Source organism: Mirounga leonina, unplaced genomic scaffold, assembly GCF_011800145.1.
Source record: "Mirounga leonina isolate KUSES-001 unplaced genomic scaffold, KU_Mleo_1.0 Mir_82, whole genome shotgun sequence".
In the NCBI taxonomy this organism is placed as follows: domain Eukaryota; kingdom Metazoa; phylum Chordata; class Mammalia; order Carnivora; family Phocidae; genus Mirounga; species Mirounga leonina.
Genome location: NW_023270825.1, coordinates 43,818,495 through 43,843,009, shown reverse-complemented (window position 1 = coordinate 43,843,009; position 24,515 = coordinate 43,818,495). Strand labels below are relative to the sequence as shown.

The following is a 24,515-nucleotide window of genomic DNA, read 5'->3' as shown; positions in this document are numbered from 1 at the left end:
ACAATTCAGAGGAAAGTGCTGTAGGAAGATACTTTAGCCTGTTCCCTAGTGGCTTCACATTTGTCTTCTGTGAAGTTGAGAAAATGAACAAATGTCTGGTATTCCATGTACTGATGCAGTCATTCTGATGAGTCATCAGATTTCACAATTAATTTCAAGAAGTCATCCAACCTCCTTTTCCATGAGAGTTCCGACTACCACTAGTCACACATCATTCTACAGAATTAATAGTGAGGCCCTACTAATGACAACTTTAAACTGGACTTGGAGCATCGTTCACCAAGTATTCCCAGGGAGATTCTTTTCTCTGCAACACATCAATGTGCCTGGCTTGTGAGTTTCTTGAAAGTTGGGTACCTGACTTAACCACAATATAAACTATGTTTTCACAAGTTTATTGAGGATTGTATTGTATGGGAATGACTCAGAGCCTCCCTGACATCGAGATGGATGATGTCTTTTAGGCCTGGCCCTGACTTTTTGGAGATGCAGTATGAGAGGATGTGTTCCTTAAGGAGCCATTCCATTCGTTAGCCTGTTTTGTTTTTTTTTTTCCCCCTGAACCCCCCAGGTTCAGTTTATTGTACCCAAACATTATTAGTCTTTTGGTGACAAACATGGTAAGAATACAAAATTAAATGCTTTCAACTTAGATGAAGTGGCTTCTGGTGTAACTCAGATTACAACTGGCCTAGAGCTCTACGGTGTTGCTCATGTGCCTTATTTGCACCTGTGTGCTGGAGACAATTCACACCAGCGCCCAGGAGCTGACGGTGCACAGCTCTTTCCAATTAGACTTTCAAAGACGTCAACCGTGGTAGTCTGAAATCAGCCATGTTGGGAGTCTTTACACCAAGGAAATTGGCACACTGGAAGTCCTCCTCTCCACTCCCCAAGAACCAGTTATTAATAATACATTTACCAACACACTACTGCTTTAAAACCAAGAGGTACTAACTTCGCAGTTTTGAGATTTTAAACAGTATCTACCAAGGATTGATCACAAAGGAAATATCAAATAAGGCTTTTGACTTTAAGAAATCATAGGGTTAGCCAAACTACCTCCCTCCACTCAAGCATTTATCAAACTTACCTCCTTTCAAACTTGAAAATGAACAAGAGAATTTAAGCCTGGGTTAGAATAGACAAATATGTTTTAAGATGTATTTTTAAATGTTGGTTTGATTTAATAGATCCTTCTGGGTGTAGGTCTTTTCTCCAGTTTGGAGAAAGCTGGTTATGTTTACTAAGGAAGATTCCTTGGGACTGCTAATCTTGCCTGGCACGCAAGAGAAGTGGACCAATCACCGACAAGATGCGTTCCTTTCCCTTTTTTCCCCTCTTTTCTTTTGTTTTATTTTTAAGATAACACTTGTCCTTTGGAAAACTACTTACTCAAAGATGTCTTGGGCAGAAAAAAAAATGTTTTACTTCACTATTTATTGGATCTCTTTGAAGCAATGTACTTTTTTCCTAAGGCTAACCATAGAGGAGGGCTAGCATCATACAAAAAAGTCATGTCTTGAATAAAAGTATATAGTTTTCATTAGAAAGATGAGAAAGAGCGCCTTTATTGACCAGTATGTCACTTAAATATGTTTTGAGGGTAGATTTGTAGAATCATTTCCGACACGAATACAACCGCTATCAAATATATTCTTAACAATGACTTAAAATAGAATGAATTATAAATGGGAAAATTTCTAGGAATGATAATCTACTTACTGATATAATTAATAGATAATTATTTCAAGTCAAGTGTTAGTTAGCCAAGATTCGTTTCTGGTATTCAGATATAGTTGTTATCAAGACTGAAAATGTTAACTTTCTTCCCACAGTATTCTAAATTATATTTAAAATCCTTTAATCCCTTGGGGCAGGAGGGGTAATCTTGAGCTCCTGGCTTCTCATTTACATTTTTCTTTTCTAGCTGTGTCTATAAGACATATCTTTACACTCAGTGCATTTTACAAAGCAGGTGTTCTATCCCTATGTAGCATATATTGGAGAAATGACTAGAACAAATTTAATATAGAACACATTAAGAAATCAGAAAGGGGATCATGCTTGTGGCTAGGGATAACCTTTTTTGTTTTAGCTGGAAGACAAAAACAAAAGCAGGCAAGTCAATTAATTTTAAAAAATAGTGTCTTCCTTTGGACTTGGGAGATGCTTCTCTGTTTTCATTGCTTTCAGGAGAACGTCTGTCTTCTGGATGACCTTAAGTGTAGCCACATTAACGCTGCTGCCATGTCCCTAATTCAGCCTCAGCTGTGATGTGAGGTGATGCTTAGTCATAAGACGCTGCTGGTCATCTCTTACACCAGGCATCCCACTAACCCTGACAGCTCCCTTTTGGTGGGCACTACATATATGCCAGACCTGTGTAGAGAGCCTTACATACATTGTCCCGTGAGGTTGGCAACATCATAATTCTCATTTTTCAGATGTTGAAACGAAGGGTTTGGGAGGTTAACTTGCCTTAGGTCTCACAGTTAGCAGCTGTAGAGCCAAAACTCATCTGCAAAGGGGCCTAATATCACTGCCCACCCCAGAAGGTTGTTGGGAACATTGAAAGAATTAGCCAATGGAAACTGCCCGTAACGGGGCCTGCAACAAAAACAAGCACTGGGTAAGTCTCAGCTATCATCACCATCATCATCACTATTATCATTAAAACTAGGTCAATTTGGAAAAAAAAACTAGGTCAGTTTGATCCCTAATTCGGTGCTATTAAGGCCCACCCAAAATGCCAGGTGAATAGGAGTACCCTTCCCTCACGTGGCTGTGGTCTACTTAGAGGATCCCATCGTGAGGCAACTGGTGATAAACGGTGCAGATTTTTACGGCGTTGGTCCTACCTTGCTAGTTTAGAAACACCTTCTCTCGCTCTAAGGTGGAATGTTTTTGACTATTTTGAGGTCTGAGGTTTTTTTCTTGAAACTGGAATTAAATCAGGTAGGAAAGAAATCCTAAGGAGTACGTGCTACAGCTGGGGTGTTTCCTCGGCAAACTTAGGTATAATTTTAAATGGCACCTAAGAAAAGAAAGCATTGCTCCATTCCTTTTTTCCTTACATGCAACTGAAGTTTCACACCAGATCAGGTGACAAAAGGAGAAAGGAATTGCTGACATCTGAGAGCTGTTTTGAAGGCGTGACCTCTAGGAAAAGGTCTCGTGCATTGCAACTCCCAGATTTCCTGTTCAGATTTTTAAAATAGCAACTCTTGAACTCAAACAGCACAATCACAGAATAGCCTTCCCTCGATGGCACTCACCACAGAGACCCCAAGAAGGCTGTCGTGAAGCAAGACCCACATGGTTAAAAATGCCTGAGGACTGTTGCGTTTGTGTTTATTTTCAGAACGCCTTTTTGAAGTACATACGCACTCCTAGATTCTATCCTTTCTTTCTAGTCTCCCGTACCCAAAGAAAACAAATCTACCCCCTAAAATGTACAGGATATCGATGCTTTGTAATGCATTGTCTAAGTGAAAAAAAAGGAAAATCTGATTTTGAAAGCGTTAGGTGAGAATTAGACTGGTTTTTGATATGCTGATGAAGCAGGGGAGAACAGGTTTTTGGGGGAGAAGCAATTAATCTTTTAAAAATTTTTATTCATTTGGGTTCCTTCGTGTTGCTGATAATATGTGAAATTTAGGAATAAAGTAATGAATATTTCATGGAAGAATTTTTCTTTGGAGGAAGGGAAGTATTTCATTGATTTTTTTTTTTTTTTATGTATGAAAATGTGTTACCTACCCGCAAACTTTGTGTTATTGACTTAAAAAACGAATTTTCTTGAATGGATAGAGTTTTGTGGCAGTGACACTAGGATATGGCTTGTAAATGAGGGGGGGAAAAAGCATTTTCTTTATATGAAGGTTATGTTGTTTTTGTTTAAATTAGAAATTAATCATTTAGGGTTTATTTTGCCACATCAATTTTGATGTTGTACTGAGAAAGCTGTAGTTATACTGTCTCTCTTCCATTTCTGCACTCTCATTATCTAGTTCTCAGAGAACAGTTTTCTCAAATAACCAGGCAACTAATGGGGGCACTATCCAGGGAGGCAGGATGGAGGATTATGATGAGCCTCACATGAATGCTTGCAATGTTATCTTCAAAAGAGCATATCCATGAAGTTGTACTTTGTGTTAAAGGCCTTGGCTTGACACATGTAAACACTTAAGAAATGCCCCAGTTTGCCTTGGCATTGAGGAACTTCAAGAAATGGAAGTAGCCCAGGCTTCTGCAAGACAGGGTTTTGTTGATTTGCTCCTGCGTGTAATGTAGTGATGCAGGCCGAGGGAAGGCTCCTGGCCCTGGAAAAGCATCTAGGCCCCAGAGGGTCTCAACCTTGGCTGCACATGGGATTATCTGGAGCTCAAAGTATTACTGATTCCTGGTCCCAGCCCCTGGGACTGTGATCTCCTGGGTCTGCCATGTAGCCTGGGTACTGGGATTTTTGCTTCTCAGAGTGGGTTCTGTGGATGGGCAGCAGTTGCATTACCTGGGAGGCTGTTATGAATGCAGAGTGGAAGCCACCCAGCACAACTGGGTCAGAGGCCCCACCCAGCACAACTGGGTCAGAGACTGCATCGCAACAAGAGCCCCGAGGATGTACATTCAAGTCACTGGATAGTGTCTAGAATAGGTTTTAAAAACAGGTTTTGGGTGGAATGAGGATAAGCTTGATTTGGACTTGCTGAATTGGAGGTAAGGGCAAATATCCATGTAGAAATATACTGAACATAGTTGGGGATAGCCACCTGGGAGGTCCTGGTTATTACTGCATACCTGCCTTTGGAATCTCTTGACCTGGAATGTTCTCATTCTTTCTACTCTCCCTGAAACACTTGAAGGAAATGGACGATGGCTGTCCAGGGCCCTTCTCTAACTTAACCAGGGAGAAAATAAGAAGGATGTTTCCACTTTCCTAAGACCTTAGTGAGAGGTGACAGTATAATGGATGGTATCAGGAGGAACTGGTTTGATTTCATCTATTCCTATTTAATTTCTATCGTGTCTTCTCCAATCACATGATAACTTATATGTCAGTGTGCCATGTGGGGAGGAAAAAGACATCAAACATTACGGAATGACTTTCTTTTCTGGAGCCACCTCCATTGACTCTTATTATACAAACCCTCACTGAGCCAGGGAGCCCAAGAATTACTGATCTAAGACCTTTTGGAGACCACCTGCTTTGACATCTATTTCAATGCTAGCAGGAAATTTCAGAAACAACCAATTTAACTGAGCCCAAATGATGTGCTCACTGAGGTTTGGTAAAACGCCTACAGTTGAGACCTAGAAAGTAAATTCAGTCTTGCCTCTGAGTCACTTGTGACTTTTAACAGATTTTGAGAACTGACAGAATTGCCAAGAAAGCAAATAGTTTTATTCATATGACTATACAGTTATTCTCAATTACCAAATTCAATTGATGAACGCCACAATTATTTTGTAATATAAAGGGCAACCTGAGAAAAGAGATTTTTTTTTTTTTTTGGTGGGGGAAAGTGACCATAAATTATTAAAACATGAAGGATACAGCAAAGATACACAGTGATTAAAAACATATATATCAGGAAAATCAATACCACCTTTCAGAGTGCTTTTCAAATGTAAGGATTTTGTAGGCTAATGGAAGTCTTTGGAACACATACCTGGATTTGACAGCAATAGGCAGTCTGTGTGTTCTTTAGGATGAATTATGGCATGGGTTTGGTTTCCCATACTTTCTCTAAATGATATGCTACTACAGCGAACAGCCCAATCATTTCTTTTTAACACTTAGTTATTTTTTGGAGGATGGCTTCCCTTGTTCCTCCTTCGCTAGGCGCTCTCCCGCACCCCCACCCCCAAAGGCTTTCAGGAGATTAGGCAACCCAAAGAAACTGCCAATGATAGTGTTTTGCTAATTCTATAAATATTTCTGTAAACTTGACTAGAGTGAGGCATAATTTCAGCAATTGGAGTAATGGGCTTTCCTGCTGCTGTGTGCATCCAGATTGCAAGCGCTCCGCCTTGCTGAGTAATTACTCCCACGGTTGCTGCCTCGCGACACGGTCATTAGGCTTCTCTATACTAGGTGTGAGGTTGTAGGGAACATAACGTAAACATCGCCACTCTGAAATTAGCTGCCCCCAAGTTCAGCAGTGAAGATAGCAAGAATAAGTTTCCTTCTAGAACCCGGAGTATTGATTTGTTGGTAAACCCAGGTGGGGTTTGTTTGTTGATACACTGTTATTCTGCTGATCCCCAGGTGATGTTTATACAATGAAAGGTTAAATCCGACACGCCTCTTTAAAAATTTAGTTTCCATATTTGCAGGTCTTCTCAGAGAAAGGGCCCCAAACAGTGGTTTGCCTGTTTGAAATATCAAGTACTCAGGAAGTAAGTACCTAAGGAATAGAACTTTGTAATAAAATAATTTTTTTTTTTAATTAAATGTTCTGAATTCCTGTGTGCAGCCTTGTTCATTGGGCATGTTCAGCTCATGACTACTGGTCTCGCTTGCCTTGCTCTCCTCACTTTCTTCCCTGCCTCATCCCTCCAGACGCTGTACCTTTCAATTATCCTACTCCAATTTGATATCTCTGTGACTTCAGCTTAAAAGCTTCTAGTTGTTTCTTTTTTTTTTTTTTTTAATTTTATTTATTTATTCATGAGAGACAGAGAGAGAGAGAGAGAGAGAGGCAGAGGGAGAAGCAGGCTCCCAAGGAGCAGGGAGCCCGATGCGGGACTCGATCCCAGGACCCTGGGATCATGACCTGAGCCGAAGGCAGACGCTTAACCATCTGAGCCACCCAGGCGCCCGAAAGCTTCTAGTTGTTTCTGAAGCATGTGTAGCAAAGTCTGTGTCTCGAGCCTGACCCAGGTTTGGAATTGACTGTGTGTCAGACCGGATGGCAGCTCCTCTGTGAGGTGTGGGCATGAGCATGTGTGTGTGTGAGTTATCTTGTCCTTTTAGACCCTAGGTTTCAAGAGGTCAGGAAAGGTAGTAGCTCTACTTTAATTAACACCCTATTTTAGCACCTGATACAGGGTCATTAACACACTAACGGTTAGATATTAGAGTTTATCTGCTTTCCATCAGAATTTCGCTTCCCACAGGATACTGTATTTCTTTCATGCTAATCTATATTTTAATGGCCTCTAAATTGTCAATTGAGAGGGTAATTAGTTCTAATTTGGTGTTAATGCTATGAACATAGAGTAAGAAACTAATTGACATGGCATGCTACCAGCTAGAATTTTATGAACTAAAACTTCTTATCTCTTGCACGACGGTGAGTGATATCATTATGGAGGTGCCATTTAGGACCAAAGTCCTCTTCGCCACTTAGGACGAAGGACGGCTTTGCCTCAGGGTGTTCTGCACCTCGTGAACGGTGGATGCAGAACTGATGGCTTGTTGACGGCCCGGCCGCTTTGATTTTCCCAGTCCAACAGTGCTCCCTTAAACCTACTTTAGGGGAAATTGGTCTAAAAACCTAGATGCATATTTGGTTAGCACATTTTTGTTTTCAATTGCATTTGTTTTTCCGACCAGATACAAGGAAGTCCTTGGAGACTGCAGGATACACAAAACGAGAGAATAGCCATTCCCTGCATCTAACAAATCTAGAGTCTAATAGAAATAGCAATATGGGGTGCCCGGGTGGCTCAGTCGGTTAAGCGTCTGCCTTCAGCTCAGGTCGTGATCCCAGGGTCCTGGGATGGAGCCCCACATCGGGCTCCCTGCTCAGCTGGAATCCTGCTTCTCTCTCTCTCCCTCTGCTGCTCCCCCTGCTTGTGCACTCTCTCTCTCTGTCAGATAAATAAATAAAATCTTTTTTAAAAAGTTAAAAAAGAAATAGCAATACATTCACCAAGCAGGACTTAATATTTTATCTCAGACCTCCAATGTGTATGACTTCATTTGATTTTCACAATAATTGAGGTCAGGGCAGGTATTATTATACCCATTTCATAGTTGAAAGTACCAAGGTTCAGGGAGTTTACATAACTTGTCTGTGATTATGTGGCTGTTTAAGAGGTAGAAGCAAGCCAAGGAGTTGAATCTTCTAACTCCCGCTCCCAGAGCCTTCCCTGATCACATCCTACTTCTCTGGTCTGTTTATTTCTATAATCTTATTATGTGATTCTAAGCAATTGCTGTTCCCTTAAAAATTCAGAAAATTTATGTAATCATAACCCAGCTAAGGCACCACCTTTTTACCTCCCCACTCCCTGACCCTCGACAAATGCTGCTTAACTCTTAATGTCCTAGCCGGAGCTCAGGAAAACTATCTTGGAAAAAGAGGCGAAAAGGAGGGAAAGCAAAAAGAATCAGATTTGAGGAGTTCTTTTTTGTTTCCTTTAGAGAACACTTCAACCGCTGCCCTAAGATGTCAGTGCTAAGTTTAACCCAGAGTAGTTTTTCAAAGGGGAAGCCTGTCAGTCACTCTGGCTGCTCCCTGGCAGATCCTAGCCTGGGCTAGTCTTAGCAGAACTGTCGTTGGTCCGTTTCAGATTATTTCGCACCTGCATACCTGATACACGGTCTTAATGCCTGGTTTGTGTTCGTATGTTTGTTTGACTGATTCATCTTTTAGTTTACTATTCCTTAGATGCTCCCCCAGAATGTGGGCAGGAAAACAAAGACAAGGAGATGGAAGGTGTCGGCTCTGCCGTGTGTGAGCGGCTCGGCTACGGTGTGGGCCGGGCAAGGCGTCCCTGTGGAAGGCGAGGTCTGTGGGTCACCAAGGCAGGTTCATTCACCTTTCTCTGCGGCACTCTGGCTCCTCTAAGCCGCCAGGACAGGAGACAGCCCCAGTTCTATTTGTGTCCCTCTGGTAGTTTATTTGTAAACTGCAGGTCAAAAAGTAATATTAGGTATAAAATCCAGACTGGACAATTGCTCGTTTCATGCAGAGAGGGAGTTTTAAAGGAAATCAGCTGACTTCCTGACTTGCTGAATGAAGTGTGAGTTTTAGTTTCTATCCTGTTAGGAAATGACATGTGAATAGAATGCTTGTAGAAGCAGGCTTTTATTTTTGTCAATGGCTGGAAACTTGTAAAAAAGAGAAGAGAGGTCTGTTTATTTTAGCATATCAAGATTCATTTCTGCAAAACAAAGGCAGAAGTAAGAGCTTCTGGATCCTTTGGTGGTCTCCGTCCTGAAATTCCATGTCTTCTCTCCTTCTGCCCAGGGAGCTGTTGGGTTGCCACAGCAACGTGACTCCTCCCGCACAACCCTGTAAGATTAACTGGATACAGATTTAGCAGCAAGGGAGGCCAAGATCAAAATCCAAATTTAGGGCACTGATCACATAAAGTGGGAGGTCTGAGGCCACTCTGCGTCCCTCTGCAGGCTGCACGTGAAGTGATGGGCGTTTTGCCCTGATGGCGTAGGTGCCGCTGCTCAGGGACCCCGTGAGCCGTGGGGAGCTTGCCTGCCACTCTGCAGCTGGGGCGCACCCAGGAAGGTAGTTTGGGATGACTGTGTGGATGAAGAATATTTAGTACAATATTTAGCGTAACCCTGTATCGAATGAAACTGCTGGTGCTCTGAGAGGCAAGCATGAGACTGGGCAAGGAACCACAGAGAAGGGCTTTGAGTAGGTACCGTGAACATGAAGCTACTCTGTCCTCCAGAATGCTGTCTGGGAGGGGAGGGGGCTTAGGGACCCTCAAGGTGGTGAGAGCTGTAACAATTGCTCACGTTGACTGGGCACTTACTACATGCTAAGCACTTTGTAACACATTTAATCCTCATAACAACCTTTTGAGCTAGTTGCTGTTATTTGAAACACAAGGAAACTGAGGCAGGGAGAAGCACTGGGATTTGAACCTTTGTAGTGTGAATCTGAATCTAGGGTCTTCATTCTTGTAATACTGCCTCCAAAGGATCTTTTCTTAACCCCTTGAGGGCTCGTAGGTAGAGTATTCAAGGAAATGTAACTGCTTGTTATTAAACATGAGTATTGTTATAGGGCGAATTGTGTCCCCTCAAAAATGTTGAAGTCCTCGCTCCCCAGTGGCTGTGAGTGTGACCTTATTTAGAAATAGGGTCTTTGCAGATGTAATGGAGTGAGGATGAGGTCATTAGGTGGGCCCTAGTCCAATGACCGGTGTCCTTACAAGAAGAGGAAAATACCCAGTGAAGACAGACACACAGGGAGCATCCTATGACCACAGAGGCAGAGGCTGGAGGGATGCAGCTGTGAGCCAAGGGCCACCAAGCCAGGAGTGACGGCCACCACCAGAAGCTAGGAAGAAGCGAGGAAGGATTCCACCAGAGTCAGAGGGAGCGGGGCCCGGCTGGCACCTTGATTTCAAACTTCTGGCCTCCAGAACAGGGAGAGAATACATATCTGCCATTTAAGCTACTCAATTTGTTACAGCTGTCCTAGGAAGCGAATACAAATATGTGCTTGTTGTACCAGATTCAGTCAAGACAGAGACATACAGAGTGACACATGAACATTTCCTATTCCACTTTATCTCCCCCTTCTCACCATACTGCTAATTGCTAGGACGATTTGTCTCCTTTATGCATATATATTTATATTAGTTTTTATATAATGGGCCTGTATTGTATGCATTTTGCTGTGACCTTTTTTTTTTTTTTAAGATTTTATTTCTTTATTCCAGAGAGGGGGAGAGAGAGAGCAGGGGAGGAGCAGAGGGAAAGAATCTCAAGTAGACTCTGCGCTGAGCATGGAGCCCAGTGCAGGGCTCGATCTCAGGACCCCAAGATCATGACCTGAGCCAAAACTAAGAGTTGGATGCTTAACTGACAGAGCCACCCAGGCGCCCCTAGCCTTTTTATTTTTAAGTTTACTTGTGTATCTTGGAGATCTCTAAGTCTTTAGCTTATTTAATCATAAAATACATATAGCATAAAATGTACCGACTTAACCACTTTTAAGTGTACAGCTCAGTGGTATTAACTACATTCCACTGTTGTGCAATCACCACCAACACCCATCTGCAGAACTCTTTCCATCTTGTAAAACTGAAACCCCACGTCCATTAAACAGAAATTCCCCATTCCTCTCTCCCCTTAGCCCTGGGCAACTATTCTTCTACTGTCTCTCTCTAGGAATGTGACCACTCCAGGTATGTCCTAGAAGTGGAGTCATATTGTCTTTTCATTACAGGTTATTTCACTTACCATATCCCCCAGGTTCAGCCATGTTGTGGCATGTGTCAGAATGTTCTTCCTTTTTGAGGCTGAATAATATTCCACCATGCATCTGTATCAGGTGTGTTTCTCCATTCATTTGCTGAGGAACACTGGGATGGCTTCTACCTTTTGGCTATTGTAAATAATGCTGCTATACACATGGGTGTACAAATATCTCGTTGAGATCCTGCTTTAAGTTCTTTTGGATATATACCCAGAAGTGGAATTGCTAGATCATATGGTAATCCTATTTTTAATTTTTTGAGGACTTGCCATACTGTTCTCCACAGCAGCTGCACCAATTTTGCATTCCCACCAGCAGTCTATGAGGGTTCCAGTATGTCTACATCCTCGCCAACACTTGCTATTTTTTATAGTAGCCATCTTAATGGATATGAGATGATATCCCATGGTGGTTTTGGCTTGCATATCCCTAACGACTAGTGATGCTGAACCTCTTTTTATGTGCTTATTAGCTACTTGTATGTCTTCTTTGGAGAAATGTCCATTCAGGTCCTTTGCCCCTTTTTATAATCAGGTTGTTTGGTTTTTTGTTGTTGAGTTGTAACAGTTCTTTAAATATTCTGGGATATCCATCCTTATCAGGTATTCTCAGGTATTCTCTTGCCACTGGCTGAGAATGCATTCATGCATTCTCATGGGGAGGGGTCATGTGTGGGGAAACACTGTATTCCTATCTAGGGCTGCTAATGATAGGTAGTACCAGACAAGAGCTGTTTCGCTCTGGCAGCGTTTCTAACAGAGGAAGCAGCATGGATTAGCCAGGCTTCTCCAGAGAGACAGAAGCAATATATGTATTATACTTATTATGAGGAATTGGTTCACATGATGTGGAGGTTGACAAGCCCCAAGATCTGTAGGGTGAGTCAACAAATTCGAGACCCAGGGGAGCCAGGGATTTAGTTCCAGTCTAAGTCCAAAGGCCTGAGAACCAGAAGAGCCTATGTTTCAGTTTGAGTACAAAGGCAGGAAAAAGCTGATGTTCCAGCTTAAAGCAGTCAGGTAGGAGGAATTCTTCCTTTCTCAGGAGAGAGAGTCAGCCTTTTGTCCTTGTTAGGCTTCAACTGCTTGGATGAAGCTCACCCACATTAGGGAGGGCGATCTGCTCTACTCGGTCTACAACTTAAGTGTTAATCACATCCAGAAACAGCCTCACAGACACATCCAGAATAATGTTGGGCCAAATATCGGGTTACCCCATGGTCTAGTCAAGTTGATATGAAGTTAGCTATCACACGCACTGATAGATGATGCATCGTTCTCTGTCTTGCTAATTAGTTTGAAAATGAAGAACATTCTCAGGATCATAATTTTTTGGTAGGTTTTGTGGTTTGGGTCTGTTATTGAGCTCATTTCTTTGTATTTGAAGATATGAACAGACAAGGCCTCTCTGTTGGGCTCATGGAGGTTGTTTCTAGGGCAGATGTTCTCTTTAGCATTATGCAGCCTCAAAGAGGGAGTTTTCCCTTGCCTGAATCAACAATAATTTTTATAACCCAAAATTACATTCCCAAAACAGTGACCGAAGCTTTGTAGATTCCTATATAGCTTTACTAAATCATTCCTGGTTTTTAAGCCTTGAATTATTTTTTTTTCTTTTATAACCTCACCACTTTTTGCTCATTATCAGCATTTTCTGACCTTATCTGAGCCCAAGTAAAGTCCCATGGGAACTAGGACTTTTCATTGTGAGTATTGCTTATTTAGAATCTTTACTTCCAGGTGTTAATAGTGTGGATTCTTTGAACCCAGATCCTATTTTTTCATACTAAAAATTACTGTTTGATCTAAAGCATTGAAAATTTTTGTGCATTTTTGGTAAAAAGGTTCTTACTGTTTTGACTCTGATCATCTAAGCCCTAGACTCTTGGGCACTAATTTTCATTCATTCGTTCATTCACTCATTCATTCATTCATGACTACTAAACATGAGGTGCTATGCTAAATGTTGGGATTGTAGAACTGAACTGTACACACACAGCCCCTGCCCACATGGACCTTACATTCTAATGGGGTCTAGTGAGCTTGTATACTTAGTACAGTAAATATCCACTGCCCTCCCCACAAAGAAAAAACAAATAATTTTAGATAATGACCCTAGTGAAGTCATAAGATAAACACACATTAACAAATAAGCCATTTATTAGTAGATATATAAAGAAAATACAACAGGTGTTATGAGAAAGAGTGACTTGGGTGTGCTCTTTTGTTCTTTTGGAAAAACCTCAGCAATCTGTTTTTAATTATTTAGTTCTTTGAATAAGCCATGGGTATATATCTATGCATACACAACAAAATCAAAAGACAAAAAGGGTATGCAGTGAAATGTCAGATTTCTTCCACCCCTGCCCTTAAGCCATCTGGTTTCCCTTTTTAGAGTAGCCACTGCTTCCTACATATTGTTCTACTCTTTCTTACATGTCTTTGTGTAGATGGGTGCAAACATATATATTTGCCCTCTTTAAAATAAGGAGTAAAAACTCCATGAGGTTAAAACACTGTTCTATAGTTTTTTCACTCAATAACATGTCTTAAAGATCAGTCCATATCAGTATGTTTATAATGCCTTATTCCCTTTAATGGCCACATAGTATTTCACCATGAGAACATGTACTGGGAAGCATTATAGTATAAAGACTAAGAACCTGCGGTCTGAATCCCCACTTTACCACTTGTTAGCTGTGCATCTTGTGTTAGTTTCCTAAGCTCTCCTTAGCTTTCTCCTCACAAAGAGGGCTTATAATACTACTTAGCTCATAAGGTTGTTAGATACCAAATACACTTATTTTTTTTTTATTCTTATGTTAATCCCCATACATTACATCATTAGTTTTAGATGAAGTGTTCCATGATTCATTGTTTGTGCATAACACCCAGTGCTCCATGCAGAATGTGCCCTCCTCAATACCCACCACCAGGCTAACCCATCCTCCCATCCCCTTCCCCTCTAGAACCCTCAGTTTGTTTTTCAGAGTCCATCGTCTCTCATGGTTCGTCTACCCCTCCGATTCCCCCCGCTTCATTCTTCCCCTCCCGCTACCTTCTTCTTCTTCTTTTTTTCTTAACATATATTGCACCAAATACACTTATTTTATGTTGTTATATGTAATCATTTATCTAGGGAGCTCTCACTGATAGACATTTAAGGTGTTGCCAGCATTTTGCTGTTAGAGGCAACACAGCAATAAATAATCCTGTAACATATACCATTTCACACATGTACAAGTTTATATTTAGAACGAATTCTTAGAAGTAGAATTGCTGGGTCAAATGGCTAGGTATGTGCATTTAGGTTTTGATGGATATTGCCAACTGGCCATCTAAAGAATCCTGACTACAGTGTATAAGGGAGGGTAGGTGGGGTGGAGGCAGGGGCTACTCTATATTGGGTGGTCAAGGAAGGGTCACTCTGCGGACGTGACATTGAGGATAAGTCCCAGACGATGAGCCAGCCAGCCATGTAAGATCTAGGGTCACAACAGCTGGGACTAAGCTACGAGACAGAAGTAGTAGCCCTGGTGTGTTCAAGGACTGGAAAGCAGACAACCGTGGCTGAAGGCTGGTGGATGAAGAGGAGGGTGCCTGGCTGTGAGTTGGACAGGAAGGCAGAGTTCATATTGACTCAACTTAAAAGAGTGTGTTCTAAGTGGAATGGAAGCTATTAGAGGGTCTAAAAGTTGGTTTTATCAGATGGCTCTGGTTGTGAGGTAGAGACTAGACAGTTGGGGGCAAGTGGAAGGAGGCAGGGAGATTAATGAGGAGCTATTGCAGTGACTCACGCGAGAGAGAGCATGGATCTCAGGGGCCTGCGGTGGAAGTAGAGATGGAGGAGGTGGAGTCTGCAGGCTTTGCTGATGGACTGGATGTGGAGGACTGAGGGGTGGGAGCAGAGGTGCAGGGAGGAGGAAGACAGGGAGAGAGAGAACTCAAGGATGATGGTGCCCTCTTGACTCTGTCACTCGCTAGAGGTATGACCCTGGACAAGCATCTCACCTCTCTGTGCTTCACTGTCCTTTAGAAAATGAGAATAATCATCTCACCATTCTCATATAGTGGTTATAAGTAAGTGACTTAATGTGTGTGTTAAGTGCTTTCAATTTGGGACATGTTGAATTTGAGATGTTTATTATAGTTCCAAGTCCAGTGTTAAACAAGCAGTTGGATATACAAGTCTAGAATTCAAGAGAGTGATCAAGGGTAGGGATATAGACTTGGGAGTTGTTTGCTCTACAGACCATCAGCGTGGCATGAAACTGCATGAGATCACCAAGGGAGTGAGGGTAGATAGAGGAGAGACAAGGACCAAGAACTGAGTCATTTTAGCATTAAGAGGCTGGGAGAAGCTTGGGAACTAGCCAAGGAGGATGAACAGGAACCCTCAGTGAGGTTATGTTCACTTGGTTCTAAAATGGCCTTTTAGGATCCCCCGCAGATGAAATTTCTTTCCCTTTTGTTTTATGTGCCACTCGGGATCTCTTGAATTCTTGAAATTTTTATTAAGAATTCTTCATACACCAACAAACAGTGCCGACTCCATAAGCTCTCTGCTAACACGTTCTTATATGTAAGGAAGGACTCAAACATCAGAATAGGTCAGTTCTTGCACCCAGTCCCAACGTTTATAGCTTTTTGCCAAATGGTCACCATCCATGCATCCTTTCTTCCTGGAAATGATATAAATCCCTGAGGCTGTTTTTGCTACAGGGAGATTATGGCACAACATAGGGAGTCTTCACTCTCCAGGAGCAGAAGAAGTCTTGTCTTTGCTCAAGCAAGCCACTTGGTGAATGCCACAGGCTTGGGGCAACTGTGAATCCTCGTGATTCATGGGTGACTGTACCAGGGAGCTCTAGCATGGAGCAGCTGGTCTTAGAAGCATACTAATCTGATGTTTCCCATAATGTTGTGCATGGAATTTGCCCCATTTGTCATGCTGCGTTGGCTCTCTAATCCTATACAAATCTCTGTACACATTAATATTTTACCTTGAAACAAGGCAATGGAATTCTAGAATATTGGCATCCTGAGGGTGAATATTTAGTGATTGATATTATAAACTTTTAACATTATAGATATCCTCTGTCTTAATGAGAATAAATGTGGAAAAAAGGAGAAGTTAAAATAAATTATCAAAGAGGCTGTTAAATTCCTTGATTTAAAAGCATATTCATCTGTAAGTCCTTAGTTTATAAGATTTGTTTGTAAGTAAAACAGTTTGTTACTATTCTTTGAGCAACAAGAGAGGTTTTTTTTTGGGTTTTTTTTTGTTTTTTTAAGGAGATTAAGCCAGTCACTTTTTGTATTGTTTCAGGATAGATTATACTCTGAGTTATAATAGAATCTCAAAGTTAACTTCTATTATCATGGAAACTATTCATAATAATTTCTAGCCAGGCTAGAAATTGAAAACTTGGTTCTATTATCTGGGTCCAGTGTCTACTCATGTTCTAGGAGAGTGGACGTGTGACTAGTCCTATTTTCAATGTTGTCGTTGAAGAAACGTTCCTCCCTAAATTAAACAGGATTGACTTTGAACAGAGAAAGACATGTTTCATATGATCTCACTGATAGGAGGAATTCTTAATCGCAGGAAACAAACTGAGTGTTGTTGGAGTGGGGGGTGGGGTGGGAGGGATGGGGTGACTGGGTGATAGACACTGGGGAGGGTATGTGCTCTGGTAAGCCTTGTGAATTGTGCAAGACTGTTGAATCTCAGATCTGTACTTCTGAAACAAATAATGCAATATATGTTAAGAAAAAAAAAAAGAAGAAGAAGAAGGTAGCGGGAGGGGAAGAATGAAGCGGGGGAAATCGGAGGGGTAGACGAACCATGAGAGATGATGGACTCTGAAAAACAAACAGGGTTCTAGAGGGGAGGGGGGTGGGAGGATGGGTTAGCCTGGTGGTGGGTATTGAGGAGGGCACATTCTGCATGGAGCACTGGGTGTTATGCACAAACAATGAATCATGGAACACTTCATCTAAAACTAATGATGTAATGTATGGGGATTAACATAAGAATAATAAAAAAAAAACATAAAAAAAAAACAAGATTGACTTTGCCTTTTGGCATGTCTTATTTTTTAAAATCTGACCAAGTTTAGGCTTATTAACCGTGGGGCTCAGAATCCCATTTGTCTCTCTAGATGCCAGAGTAAGGTTGGCATGCTGGGGGGAGGGGACACGGCTTAACAGATCCGTGGGCCATGCCACTTGGTACTTGTTGACTCCAGCAAAATACTTGACTCTAAGCTTCTGTTTCTTCACCTCTATTATGGGGGAAATAACCTGCATTACAGTTATTGTGAGAGTTAAACAAAATATCGGCTGTAAGGTTCTTCGCGCCATGCTGGATGCTTGGGAGCACGGAGCCAAGGCGGCTGCTCTTGACACTGTTTTCCTGTGATCTCCAGCCTGCCCTGCAGCCTTGAAGACATAAGAAAAGAAACAGGGTGGTTGAGCCTCTGTGGGATCTCTCAGCATCTTTGCTTGTCAAGCGTGTCTGTGCCCTTACCTAAAACATCTGGCCTTCACCTCACCCTACCTTCTGTCTCAACTGAGGCATCAGGGTTGGGGACGAGGGGATGTAGAGGCAGTAGGGGGGTAGCCAACCTCGCCAGTGGGGGCCATTCCTCCCAGCCGCCACCAGCTGGGCCACGAGAAGCAGTGGCAGCCACTGTGGCCTGATAGGGTGGGGTTGGTTCTCTTCCTTCCCTTGAGGGGGGTCCTCACACTCAGACTCTCTCCGCATTTCTATGTAGACCTGCGTCCCTTGTTCAACCCTGGGGTTTTTAGGTTATTTCTCCTTTGCTTTGGGATTCCAAACAAGTCCGTTTATATCACACTGCTTCCATTTCCTCAGTATGCCAGTGGTTCCTGCTGCTTGCCTACCTTGATTAGATGTTTTAAATGTCAAATTGGTATTGATTAACACACACACACACACACACACACAATTACTTGCTACCAGGTTCTAGTTCTAATACATCTGGGTCACTGGTGAGGTTATAAAGAGGTCTAGCATTCTGCTTTTGACAAACTACTCCCTTTTAAAATACCAAATCCTTGCAATTCTGTTTATTTTTAACAGAATACGTTTGGCAAAAAAGTCAGCATGCATTGGCTAATTAAAGCAAAATATTTGTGTTTGATAAAACAAATAACCTGCATATTTTGTTTCCCATGTGCCTTTAAATCATCATATGCAAAACCTGTTACCCTGAGCCAATCAAGGAAGAGAGTGACTTGTGTTGGCCTTCCCCTCAATCAAATAAAACGCAGTACAGGACTACTACCTTTTTTTTTTCCCTCAGGAATGTTCTCTTTCCTTCTCTCTCTTGCCCCCCTCCCCGCTGCTCTCTGTCTCCATCCCTCTTTCTCATAATAGGACCTGGCAGCTTTTGTGCCATGGGTTTCCATGTTTTACTCTGGTTTTATAAATTCTCATGGCCATAAAGATCTCTGAAATCTCTTATCTGTGTTTGGGACGTAAGAAGTCCCAATTGACTCAGATTCAGTTATTTATTGATTTAGAAGAAGAAGAATATGGAATGGCAAAGACAGTGTCAGGATGTATGTATCTCATTTTGGTAGATGATCCTCCGAGACAAGTCTGTTTGGGGACTCACCATTGAGGAAACCTGTTCCCAGTGGAAGGGGCCCCTTTTCCGAATTGATTCTATTCTGGGTGGTCGTTTAATTGTGAAGAAGTTGGCAGTTTTGTTTGCAGACTTTCTGGTTTTCATTAGCAGTCTGGTGGTGACAGCTACCTTTAGCTGTTTCCTCCTGTCATTGCTCACAGGAATGGCACTGAATGCTCAGAGGTGGCACGAGGCTTTTGGGGTGGCGGCAGCTTCATCAGTGTGCTCTCACCCCAGCTCTCGACTGTCACAGGAGCATGTTGTGCCTCCGAGAATGAGAGCGTTGCTGGTTAGTGTGCCTGGTGCACTGGGCAGGCTGTGGGGGAAATGCCATGGTATGATCTCTGTTGATTTCCCAACAATTACATTCTCCTTGCTTCCTACTGGCCTTCGCCTTACACACAGACTACATTTTGTCTTCCATTATGAAGAATGTCCTTTTGGTCTTTCCCAGTAGGATTCTTGCAGGTTTCTTCTCAGCGTCTATAACCTCATCCCACTCCTGATCTTGAACTTCTCCTCTCTTTGCTTCACCCTTTCAATCCTGCTAAATAAAAGCTTGACTTTTACCTCCTGATTTTTTTTAAAGATTTATTTATTTATTTGAGAGAGAGAGAGAGAGAGCACTAGCAGGGGGGGCAGATGGAGAGGGAGAGAGAAACTCAAGCAGACTCTGCACTAAGCGTGGAGCCTGGAAGAGAGGCTCGATCCCACGACCATGACATCATGACCTGAGCCAAAACCAAGAGTCGGAAGCTTAACCAACCGCGCCACCCAGGCACCCCTCACTTCCTGATGTTTTTATCCTCTCTCTCAACAGTCTACTGAAAAGAAAAGTATGTGCTCAGGGAGAATTGCACTTAATCATGAATTAAGCTCTCTGGGCTTTAGTTCATTTTCTCATCTGTGAAATGGGGATAATAATATTACTTACCCCATCATTGGGTTATTGTCCAGTTGAGCCAGATAAAACATAAGAAGTGCTCAGAATAGTGCCATGTATATGATCATTGCTTAGTAAAGACATTATCATCTCCTTCATCACCACCATCTGTAGGAAGGCACGGGGTCTACCATCAGGGAGCACTTGTAATTTTGATATTATGATTACGTGTTAGACCCTACAAATCACAACCCAAGTCTCCTCTGAAATGCATTTCATATGGTGCCAATTTTGTATTCTCTGTTCTATTCTGGATTTTTGAGGAATAGTCTTCTTGTCCTTTTTTTTTTTTTTTTTTTTAAGATTTTATTTATTTGACAGAGAGAGAGCGAAAGTAGGAACACAAGCAGGGGGAGTGGGAGAGGGAGAAGCAGGCTCCCCGCCGAGCAGGGAGCCCAATGCGGGGCTCGATCCCGGGACCCTGGGATCATGACCTGAGCCGAAGGCAGATGCTTAACGACTGAGCCACCCAGGCACCCCTCTTCTTGTCCTTCTTTTCTGCACTGTTGTTTCACTATACTCGCTCATTTCTCTACATTACATTTGACAAAGCTGCATTATAAATGTCACTGCATTTAATCTAAGTAACAGCACTATGAGATGGGGACATCATGCTCTCCATTGTACATGTGATAACATTTCAGATCAGAGAGAGTACATGTTTTGCTTAAGATAACCAGCCAGTAGGAGGCAGACCCAAGCTTCAAACCCCCTTCTGACTCCAAGTCCAGCGTAGTTTCTATGTGGAACCTCTTTGTGTGTGTGTGTAGAGGAGCAATGACATTTAATTTTCTACCTGGGCTTTTATCAAGAAGTCATTACATTCTAAGTTCTTGGAAGGTAGAGATGAGTTCTAAGTCTCTCTCTACATTGGATTTATCTCATCCTCTCCCAGTACTATGGCTTGAACTTATTTACTAGGTTTCTTTCCCGACATCTCATTGAGGGCAGAAGACTAAGATCATGATAATATGGATGAAGCTTTGCCTAGGCTGGAAAAGTCGTGCTCGGGGAGTACAACACAAGGGCCTCCATTCAGCGAGGAGGACACCAGGTACACCTGGGGAATTGGAAGTGGGTAGAAGCAACATAAAAACAAGGGCTGGTGTGGAAAACCTGACATGATCCTCAAATCGGCCAGGCATTGACGATCTGTAGAAGAATCCTTTTTGAACCCACCTGGTGCTGACTGTGACCCCAAATCCGGGCAAATCTTTGCTCATTCAGCAGACATTCACTCAATACTAGCTATGTGCCTGGTGCTGTGTTAGTCACTGAAATAACAGGTATGAGAGATCCTGTTGAGTGGATGATCCAACTTCCTGGTTCCTGGATGGGAGGCAGGGGAGGAGGGAGAAGAAAGGGAAGGATCAGAGGGCCAGATGAAGAGAAAAGCATTCTGAATCAAGGTGAAGCGAGTTACTTGAACTGAACCCACAAATCCTGCATTTCTGAACACGGTATCATAAGTCTGTGAGCATTAATTAATATAAGGAGATGCATTAGACGGAGTCACTGGCCCACCAAAGCCTCTGAATGATGGGGAGCCCAGCCCTGAGCCCAACATGTGGCTGGAAAGTCCTGGACTGTATGGGAAAATAACCCTTTCCTCAAAGGTCTCAATGTGATTTACTGATTCAACCGCATCTTTAGTTCCTCTAATATCTGTATAGGAAGGCAGATGTTCAGTAAGAATAAAGCACTGGATAAGCAAGGAGCTTGGTGTAAAGATCATTATGACAATAGGCAGGAGCAGGAGAGTTAGAACCCTGTTCCCTGAACCCTATCCCTTATGTAAAATGTGATCTATGTAGAGCAGAATATTACTCAGCCATAAAAAAGAAGGAAATCTTGCCATTTGCAACAACATGGATGGACCTTGAGGGCATTAGGCTAAGTGAAATAAGTCAGACAGAGAAAGATAAATAATGTATGATCTTCCCTATGTGTAGGATCTAAAAACAAACAAACTACGACCAAACTCATAGAAAAAGAGATCAGATTTGTGGTTACTAGAGGCAGGGGGTGGAAGGAGTAGGTGAAATGGGTGAAGGTGGTCAAAAGGTATACACTTCCAGTTATAAGATCAATACATCTTTAACATGGACTTAGTGGGGATGAGATGCACAGTGTGGAGACTCAGTTAACAGTCCTAGCAGAGTAGATCTGAAAAGTTCTCAGAACAAAAAATAAAATTTGTAACTATGTGTGGTGATGGATGTTGACTAAATTTATTGTGGTGATCATTTCACAATATATACAAATATTGAATCATTATGCTGTACACCTAAAACTAATAAAATGTATTATGTCTATTAAATCTCAATTAAAAAAACAAAAATTCCATCCCCTGCTCTACTCACTTTCCTTCTGCTCCTCTTCAACAGATCTGATTTTGAAAAAGAACTATAGGAAAGAGGAAAAAGGAATGCACCCTTCGGAATTGTTTGCCCTGATTGTGAAAGTCACTGAGTAAGCTCATTGTTGGTCTAACTCCATGCAAATGAATTGACTGTGAACCTCCTCAACTCAGTTGTTGGTCACTGCGCGTGCCTGCCTCACACCCTTGATTGTTTGGTTTCAAAATCCAAAGCTGTTCTTTTTGAGTTTGTCACGAAACCAGACGTTGGCAAATGCCCGCCCTTTTATGGATGCACGAGCCTTGAGCTAGGAAGTCCTCTGGGCCCAGAGGTTTATAGCATGAGCTCTCAGTAGGTTGTACTTATTGTTCCCAGCAAACATTTTAAAATATCCTTGAAATGCCTTGACAATGGATTTAGATAGTTTAACTTCCATTTAAGCCGGTAGGCAGGGGTTGGTATGCTGTTTGAAGTTTTGTGCCGTTATAAGACACTCAAGAAATATGTGTGGCAAAGTATTCCAGGTATGTTTAAATTGTCAGTTATTGCTTATTCTGTTGTGCCTTCAAAGAATGTTTTTGTTAAAGAGGTCACAGGGATTTGACTTACTTCTTCTTTGCTGAAGAAAATAGTGAACAGTACCTTCTCCAAATTTGAAAAGAAATTACTCAGGTTTTTTGTTGTTGTTGTTGTTTTTTCCACCCCACATTTGGCTTAGAGAAGAGCAGTCACTCCACCAGTGGAAAGGAGAAAAGAGGGGGCTTTAATAGAGGGGCAGGCCCGGGGCTTCACACTGGGCTGGATAGGCGGGCCGGCCCAGGAGGGACCTGTTAGAGCAAGTTCTCATTTTGGCAGCTAGCTGGAGAAACAATCAGAGTCATTTGGGGGATCGGGAGAGTTGAGAACAAACCTTGACTCCCAGCCATGATTCAGGGTAAGCTAAACACAAAGTCTATCTTTTGTTGAGGAGACTTCGCCATTCCACAGTGTTTTCACACGCATTCATTAAATCTGAGCTACTCAGCCCTGACTGCTGGGGAGAATGGAACAGGCAGGTGTGTCTTTTCTTAGGTTACTAACTTGGGGTAAATGCAAATCTTCACAAAGACGAGCACTTACAATCAAATTTTAGGGTGGATACTATGTTTGTAATAGGTTAAAAAATGGCCAGAGTCAGTGTGAAAGGTTCTAAATTGTGCCTAGTTTATTAACTTAAATTTTAATTGATGTTGGCTAACTTTTATTGAGCACTTACTATGTACCAGACATTTGGCTACAAACTTGACATCAATTATGTCATTTAATCAAGTCACAGTTCTATTAAGTAGCTAGGTATTCTTTCTAATTGCAACATTGCCAATGAGAAAAACAAGGCATAAAGAGGTTGCATGCAAGAAGTCTCACAATTATTAAGTGGAGGAGTCACATTCAGGAAGAAAACTGCTGAGCTCCTGATCTTCAGCCTTCCCATCCCTCTGCTACTGTATACGCCCTCTGCCTGGACCATCGCTAGTTGCAGGGTTTGGTTACGGTGTCCAGCTTTAGTTCTAATGGAGTCATGTCTGTGTAACACTGTAGTACCTTCATGATTATGATTCAGATCTTAGATTAATGCGTGAGTGGCATATAGAATATGTGATGGGCAACATCACATATTCTATATGTGCATCTAGAGATGCACACACACTCTCTCTCTCTCACACACACACACACACTCTCTCGAATAAATAAATAAAATCTTTAAAAAAGCACAAGACTTTAAATTAATGCACGTTGAATGATAGGATTTAAAAAAAAGAGAGAGAAACCGAGCATAAACCAAGAAGGCCAAGAGCTGAGGATGAGCCTTGCTCCGGTATCAGTAAGTTTGATGACGTGGGCCAACTTTAACCTCTCTGGGCCTTGGTTTCTTCACTGGCAGTGTGACTGAGTTGTACCAGATGAGAGCCTACTCTCATCTGGAGACAGTGCACCCCAAAGTAGGAAAAGTTAGTGGAAACTGCTTCCTACAACTATCAGGTGGCGGTCAATGAAATGGATGCCAAAGGTTAATGGTCCAGCAACCTGGATTTATTACTTTCAAGTTCACTCATTTTATTTCTACCTAGTGCAGTTAGAAGAATTATACAAAATACGTACAAAAATAAGTTTGAATAGGGCTCAAGAATTTAGAGTGAAAAAGTGAAGGTCTTCTTTCTCTGTCCCTCAACCCCAGTCCCACTGCCCAGACATTACTACTGTTAGGTTTTCTCCTCTCAGAAATTGGCTATTCATATACAACTATGCAATATGGCCGTGATATAAATTTGTGAAAGAATCTGCTAGTTTCTTTAAATTATCTTATTTGCAAAAACAATATATGACTATAG

General features: G+C 42.0%; 1 protein-coding gene across 4 annotated transcripts in view; it reads left to right on the top strand.

Annotated features, from left to right (window-relative positions):
• SAMD4A (sterile alpha motif domain containing 4A) overlaps window positions 1-24,515 on the top strand; it is a 203,983-nt gene that overhangs the window by 43,064 nt on the left and 136,404 nt on the right. For 2 of the 4 annotated variants that reach the window (XM_034992579.1, XM_034992580.1), the window contains exon 1: window positions 22,147-22,258. The exons of the other annotated variants lie outside the window; for them this stretch is intronic. The gene's annotated coding sequence lies outside the window, so the exon portion shown is untranslated. Of the gene's footprint in view, window positions 1-22,146; window positions 22,259-24,515 lie in introns of those variants that run through there. 4 annotated transcript variants of the gene reach the window in all.